This window comes from Dromaius novaehollandiae, chromosome 26 (genome assembly GCF_036370855.1).
Source record: "Dromaius novaehollandiae isolate bDroNov1 chromosome 26, bDroNov1.hap1, whole genome shotgun sequence".
Lineage (NCBI taxonomy): Eukaryota > Metazoa > Chordata > Aves > Casuariiformes > Dromaiidae > Dromaius > Dromaius novaehollandiae.
The window spans coordinates 3,019,376-3,026,901 of NC_088123.1; the positions used below are offsets into that span (position 1 = coordinate 3,019,376).

At 54.7% G+C, this 7,526-nt stretch overlaps 1 long non-coding RNA gene across 1 annotated transcript; it reads right to left on the reverse strand.

Annotated features, from left to right (window-relative positions):
- Positions 1-953: 953 nt before the first annotated feature.
- Positions 954-2,252, reverse strand: LOC135323664 (uncharacterized). The gene is made up of 3 exons (XR_010385142.1): positions 2,168-2,252; positions 1,453-1,564; positions 954-1,073 (listed from the first exon to the last, which is right to left on the reverse strand). It is a non-coding gene; the product is annotated as an uncharacterized LOC135323664 (long non-coding RNA).
- Positions 2,253-7,526: the final 5,274 nt, after the last annotated feature.

The following is a 7,526-nucleotide window of genomic DNA, read 5'->3' on the forward strand; positions in this document are numbered from 1 at the left end:
CTCCCAGTTACCTTCAGCATATGAGGAGCAAGCTGCGGTTTCAGAAATCCAGCCCCCTTCTTATTAGCCCCCGGCTGACCAAGGCACGAAGGGGGATCAGATGGCACGGGCGCGTCAGAAGTGCATTCTCCAAGTGTCTCACCATCGCACCTTGGGAAACAACAGCGATCTCAGTTGAGACATGCCCTGTCAGCCTCCTCTTGGGCTGAATCCCATCCTGCCATCATCTAGGAGCAGCTGATACGTCATACTGAGAACGTAACCAAGACTACAAGCTGAAAATTAGATGCTGCTCTTCCTACCACGGCCGTCCCTTGCAGAGCAAGAACTCATCCTTACACCACCTCTGGCCTGAATTTCTCCTCCTTTATGGCATTCGCCAGCTCCACAGAGCACGTACGTAGCAAGTTACGCAAGTGCAGCAGGTGAAGGCCAAGCAATGAAAGACACTGCGTGACATGGGGAATTCCAGACTGGACAGAACGCAATTCTACCAATAGTCCTTTCCGCCCAGGACAGAAGGAAAAACACGTCAGAGGAGCAGAAGAGAGGTTTCAGCAGCGCGAAAAGGAAAGGTACCCCAAACCCATCTGAATGCTCGCTCTTACCAGATATAAAAAAGTAAATACGCCTGCTGACTGAGAACGGTTTGGAGGTCGCAAAGGACTACCGAGGCATCATTCATCTCATACCACAGTCCATTACTGGCCTGCAAAGAAAGGCAACGATGCCTTTAGAGCAACTCTAGAGCGTGCTCTCTACAGGAAAACCCAGACAGAACACTAGCAGACAAAGGAGACACCAAGACTAGTCAAAGGAGACATGTAACGAGCTCTTTCCCCTTCAAAACAATGGTTGTCAGTAACATGCTGGGACAAGTGTCTCTTCACCAGCACAGATTCTGCCCTGCAAGAAATGAAGTTGATGCTTACCTTGGTGAAGCAGAAATAGTGTCCTGCACGACCGCTGGCACCTCTGTGCACCAGGACTGCATATAAGGCGTAGAGGACTGGTTCTCCAACTGGCTGAGACATGTATGCTCGCAGGTCCAAATACTCTGGATATTCCACATCCTGAAGACAGAGCAAGAGGATTCAAAACTCATCTGGGAACACTTCATGAAAGAGCCGGGGAAGAACACTGCTGGAAGCTTAGACAGACATGTTTTGCCTCCTCAGAAATCAGTCTTCCCAGAGACAACGTTTAATCGCTTCCATTGCAGAGAACTGCTCAACGCAAAACCAGCTCTTTCAGAGCGGAGCATACGCTTATTGTCACAAGGGAGCTTTGCTGTTACTGGAAGAGAAAGAGTGAGACCTACTTCTTGCGCTGATTTTGCCTAGACATCTCCCATCGCTACGGTTACAGTTGGCCGACATTAACAACGTTGAAGAGAGTGTTCCGCCTTGGGAAATCTCCCTTCCCAAGAAGGCATTACACTTGCATAGATACCTTGCTAATCTTTCCACCAGTGAAGTTGGCAAATCTTTTCAGGGCTATGGTGAGAACGTTGGAAGAGCAATGTATTGTAAACCTCTTGGACGCAGCAACCATCTTCTCACACCTTCAAAGCAAGCACAGGCAATTGTTTCAAGGCATCTTCCCCCCTCCCCCTCACGCCAAAAGTCAAGCAAGTTTCCATGTCTCTCTCACGCTCATCCTAGCTGAATGGTACTTCCTTGCCTAAGACGGGGCTTCTTTCCTTAAAGCCACACCCTGCATTTCAGCCTTGCTCCTGCAGAGAACCTGGCAGGATGTAGGAGGCCAGCTCGACACGGATCGGGAACGTTGTCTTTCAGTAGCCAAGCAAATGCCTGAGCACATATCTTTCCTGGGCCCAAAAGTAAGGCTTGCCGACAACGTGCAAGGCAGCAGGAACGTGACTCTCTCACCGGAGCGCGGTTCCGGAATGCGAGCTAGCGCCTGCGCTTCTTATCAAAGATTTCCAACTAGCTGAACAGAATGACACAGATTCCGCTCTGAGAAGCAAAGGTACTCTTTTCCAAGCTTTGGGTGACTTCAGGGTTCATTAGCTGCACAACCCAGAGCTGCGTCTCCTCGTCTCGTTTGTCTTTCTGAAGCAAAGCAAAGGGTAACTTCTGCTCTGAGGCGGGCAATGGGTTCGGCCACTATCTCCTAGTCCGATGGCATTAGGAAGACTACTTACTTGCTGCATTTGTAGCAATTCTCACCATCCAGCAGCTCAGGTCTCACAAATTCTTTGAGCGCCCCGGGGACAGAGGAGGCTGCCTGGAGGAGGAAGAAAGGAAGGCACTGAGTTGCTGGAAACTCAAATGCCAACCCGCAACTCCTCTTTTGCCGCAGGGCCTCCCTCGTGCACACGTGGGAGACCTACTTGCGAAGCAGCCAACACCGTGAAGGAGGCAGAAGCAGAGTATGCTGAACACTGACCTTGTTTGAAAAGGACTGTACTTTGGTACCAAGAGCTACCTGTCTGCGGTAGCGCACAATCAAGTTATCTGTGGTATGCCTTTGCGTAAATCACAAGAGCAAAAAAAGCCATCGCGTACCAATCAGAAGTGTATCGGGGTAGTCCAAAACTGGGAAGTATCATAGGACGAGCACGCGTGCGGAGATACGCTAATTGCTCTCTCTCCGGCTTAAACCCCCACACACACATGGAGACCATTCACGGGGCTTCCAGAGGAGGACCAAGTCCAATCCACCTCCCAGCCTCCACCAAGTGTTTTTGCCGTGAACAGCATACATGCCTACGTGAACTCCGTCGAGTTTAGAAAGCCACAAAAAGAAAGAACAGCCCCCGAAAGCTCGGGGCCTTCGACGGCATCGTCAGCCACCGCTCCAAGACGTCTTACCTTTATCTCCAACGGGATATCGAGGAAGGCCTCATAGGACTCTGAAACTGCTTGGCAGCTCAAGCACGTTACTGGAAGCCAAACAGAAGCACTTCACAAAATGGGAAGGAGACTCACTTTGCCCGTTTACATTATTGAGAGCCGCTACTTCTTGGCACACCGCAAGCTCTTTGCAACAAACGGGCACAAAGGCACAGATCAGTTCCAAGGACAGTAGTAGTTTCCAAAAGTACCTCTGGATCTTAGGAATCCTCCAAATATTTGGTGAATGACCGTGGTGGCTTGCGACGACGTGTCCAAGCTGGAAACAAATTATCATCAGCGCTCAGAAGAGCCGAGGCGGAGAGGTAGCTCTTTCTTCAAAGAGCTTTTCTTTTCTATGAAAACCCTGGACAAAGGTTTTCACGTAGGGTAGGAAACGAAGGCGTCAAAAGTGCTAGAGAACACTTCAAGGTTAACTTGGTTCTGCTTACCTGGTGCTTCCATTCAAGCAAGCTGTCTGCATAGCAGCCACGGTGTAACATAAGAATTCGTGAGCATCTTCCTGTCTGCCAAAACAGAAATGCTCCCCTATTCCTAATAAATACAAAGGGCAGAATGCTTATCTCTTCAAAAGGGACAGAAAACCTACTTTTCTAAAAGCTCTCTCTCCTACAGCAATTAAACTCTCCAAGCCCTTTGCACCCATGAAATAACCCTCTGAAAATTCAGACGTTTCTGCAAAGAACGCCATCTGAAATGACTTACGTCTAAGGTCACTGAAGACAGCCGTAGGCTCGACGGCGTTGTCAGAGCAGAACAGGACATGCTTAACGTGAGCTTCCATCATACACAGCATGCAGAAGCCTTGCTCACGACCTGTCAAGAGTCAAGGAAGAAACCACCTCTGGCTAGTGCGAGATACCTACGTACCTGTGGAAAACCTTAAGCACCAACAATCTCCAAGTTGGAAGTGCGGTCTCTGCTCTCCGTTCCACGCTCTCTTCTCCAAAGGTGCCAACAGCCCAGTCTGTGCGCATAAGCATTAACCAGTAAGCCTGCACTAGCAGGCATTTTCTGATGAAGCACCTGAAGGACTACTGCCAAGCCCTCTTCTGCAGGGAGGTGCACGGGAATAGCCCGACTAGCTCATATTGCTTTCACGGTGCTCTGTAGTAGTTTTCCTCTTCTCCCGGTTCAACAGTGACCACATCAGGTCTCGCAGCGGTCGTGCATTAGGGAAACCCGGCTGGGAAGGAATACCAAGAACCTGTGATGCCCTCCTCCGAAATTTTATCATCTTTCGAGCAGCCGGAAAGCCACAGGCCAAATATTCATGAAGCGCCTTACTTCCCAATGCCCTTGATCATGCACAGGAGGGAAGAAAGAACCCTCCTTCGACGCTGGAGCACGGGGCATTAAAGGAAAGCAAGCACTCCCTCAGCTATCCTGAGCCTGCCATGCATGCGCTCTTAAAAGAGAGCCCCTGCAGGGACACTAGGAAAACCCAGAGTCTGTTTTACAGAGTCACTGCTGTCCTTTCACCTGCAGAGCTGTCCAGCAGCTTGCAAGGAACATGATCCCAAGTACTCACACGACTGGCTGTGTTCCCCAGAAAGCAGGTAATTGGCCAGAGGGGGCGTGTAGGTCAAACACTGTAGAACAGAGTTGAGGAAACACGTATTGCCCAGGTTGCGGAGTCCAGCTCCAACGCTTTGCCTTTGCCGCCAAGCCACAGAAATCTTCTCGGGTGGGAAATGCATCCTTTGTGGCGGAGCAATTCCATCAGTAACGACTGCAAGGAAATTAGATTGTAAAAGAGACTGCCGGCCTTTGTTTTAGGAACGGAGGTTTCAAAGGCAGCGTTCTGGAGAGCAGCCCCCACAAGAACCAGCTGCCCTGGAGAACACAAGCACGTAGTAGAGACAGCCCAGGAAGGCTGCCACTCACGTTGGCTGGTCAACGCACAGTTGGGGAAGAAGAGTTTACTCATCTGTTTGACTTTTTCTCATGGGCAACCATGACTACTTGGCCTTCAGGAACTGTTGCCAAGTCCCTTCCATCCCCAGGCGCTCAGCTGATAGTCCAGTTATGCTGGCCTTTTTCCTTAGCCACTGCCGGCGCCTTTGGGGAGTCACAAAATTCACCTTTACTCTTGAAGTCTTTACTCACAGGAGTAGCTCCTTTCTAGGCCAGCTCCTGCAGGTGGGGCCCGACCCCAACTTGCAGAGCATGACTTCATTTCTGTCACACGCAATTCCAGTTGGAAAAGGAACGAGCCCAGTTATCCAGAAGGCTCGCTGAGCCCACGCTTGCTTCCGCCAGCGCAACGGCGAGCACCCGGGCAGAGAGCGCGCAAGGAGCTGCTGCGCCGCCGCCCTCTCTGCCGCAGAGTGACCCCAGCTCTGCGGGCCATTGTGATGGCGGGCAGCTCGGCCAATGAGAAGGCTCGTAGCAGCTGAGTGGGCCGGTCCTGATGTGACGCAGCCAATCGGATCGCAGCGTGTCTGTGACAGGCAGGTGCCAGGGGTGGCGTGGCCCTGCCCCCCTTTAGGACCCGGGGCCGCAGCTGCTGCCCAGCCCTGCTTACGGCAGGGACGGGGGCGGGGGCTGTGCTTCCGCCGGCACGGCTCACACCTCCTTCCCAGGCAGAATAAGCCTACTCAGAAAAACGGGCATGCTGCTGTCACCGTACCTGCTGTGCAGTTTGCGCTGGCATGTTCACGGTGGTGCGGGTTGTCTTTTCCCCTCTTGGGGACCCAAGGATCCAAATGGTACTCCACTTTGACCTTGGCTTTCTGAGCTGCTCTGAGGGAAGGGCTCAGATCTGCAAGTGCAAAGCGATGCTTTTGAAGCCAGCCAGCATTTCATTCCTAATAGGAGAAGAGAAAGAGGAAGAAAAGAGGAAGGAGGTCATTTAAAGCAAAGGTGCATTGTGTGAAGTCTTACTAGGAGCTGCTTAGACTATGGACAGATGTCTAGCTCTGACTCTGCCAGCTGAACATGTTAGCCCCCTCGTATTCGTAGTAGTGAGGGGCATAATCTGTAATCTCCCCAGGAGAGAGATGGTAACAGATTACTGGTGGGATGACACTGCTTTAATTTGGTGGAGCTCTGTGCAGAGCGAACGGCTCTCTGAGACACACCCACACACCCCCGCCCCCCCTTCCTCTAAGCACCTGGTGGTAGCTTCCGTTTGGACCAAACTGGTCATGATAACGCTCACAGTTCCAGCATGGCCGAGCTGTTACTGTGTGGGGCACGCTTGGAGGGTGGATCTGGTGTTTCCTGGGAGCTTGATAATGGAGATCCTCATGCGGCTGGGGATGTATTCCAAGTGCTTAGCAGGTAGGAAAGGTAACTCCCTCCCTCAAGTCCTGGCCTCCCTAAACAATGTCTTCTGCCCGCTCAGACTTTAATGAAGACTGCATTTCACAGTTTGGCTGTGAAACGGAGGAAAAAAAGGCACCATGTCTCTGAACGCTGTCAGTAGGATGTGGGTGGGGAAAAGGCCTTCTGGAACACGAATCGCATGGCTAGTGTGACCGTAGAGGGAAGCATACTTTATCAGGCATAACCTGAAAGAAATCGCCTTCCCTCGAACATCGCCATTCACTGTCAGGGGTTGGTTACCAGGAGAGGACTAGCGTTTAGGCTTGCCCTTTGGGTTTGTGGTTAGGGCCCAGTGTTTTGGCTGTGGGCTATGGGTTGGCACTTGCCTTTTCGGGGTAGGGGTCAGGGGAGGCTTGAGGGAGGGTTCCGAGCTCTGCTCAGGGTGGCTGGCAAGCGGCTAGGGCATGGGCCAGCTTCCTGGGTTCGGGCGAGGCCTCAGGGCGAGCACTGCATGGCTGGGAACTGGGGTGAGGGATCAGGCTGAGAGTTGGGGTGAGAGGGAGGCTAAGGGCTGACCGCTTTGGGCTTTGGCTGGGCGGTGAGGGCGTGGGGCTAGAGATCCGAGCAGGGGCCTGGGGGGTGGGGCGGGGGAAGGGTTTTGGGGCGGGGTAGGGCTGCAGGGTAGTGGTTGGAGTCAGGGCGGAGGCCGAACCGAAGGGGTCTCACCAGAGCTGTGCCAGCCGCCTCGCCCTCACCTGAGGGCCCCTCACGGCCCCCAGCTCTGCCGCCTCCGTGGGCGCAGCTCTCCGGAGGGGAGGATGCCCGGTGTGCCCTGGCGTGCCTGCCTCCAGCACTGGCGGGCAGCGTGGGCGGTTGGCGTGTGGAGTCCCGGGCTGGCGCCAGGCTCCGGGCTCGGGGCTGGCCCCGAGAGGGCAGCAGCCAGCCAGGCCCGCGCCAGCCCCGCCAGGCTGCCCGGGCCCCGCGGGCCGCCTGCCGGGCCCCGCCCATCTCCGCGCTGGCTGGCCGAGCGGCAGGCGAGGTGGAGGCACAGAGCCAATCGGGGCGCGGCAGGGGCGGGCAGCGCCACGAGCGACGTGCAGCGCGCCCAGTCACATTGCTGCATGGGCCCGGGCCGGCCCTGCTCCCCCAGGGCCCGGGCGACAGCGCAGCATGTGGTGGCTGCAGCCCCACCCTCACCCCCGCCGCCGCCTCCTGCGCCTCGGCCGGGGCTGGCCGGGCCCGCGCCCGGGGCCAGTGGGCACCGGCAGGGCTGCCTGCTCCAGGGCCGCACAGGGTGCCGCCCCGCTGCGCTGCCCGGTGCTGGCCCTGGCACAGCCTGCCTGCCACTGTGCCCCTGCGCGAGGCCGTGGCACGGCC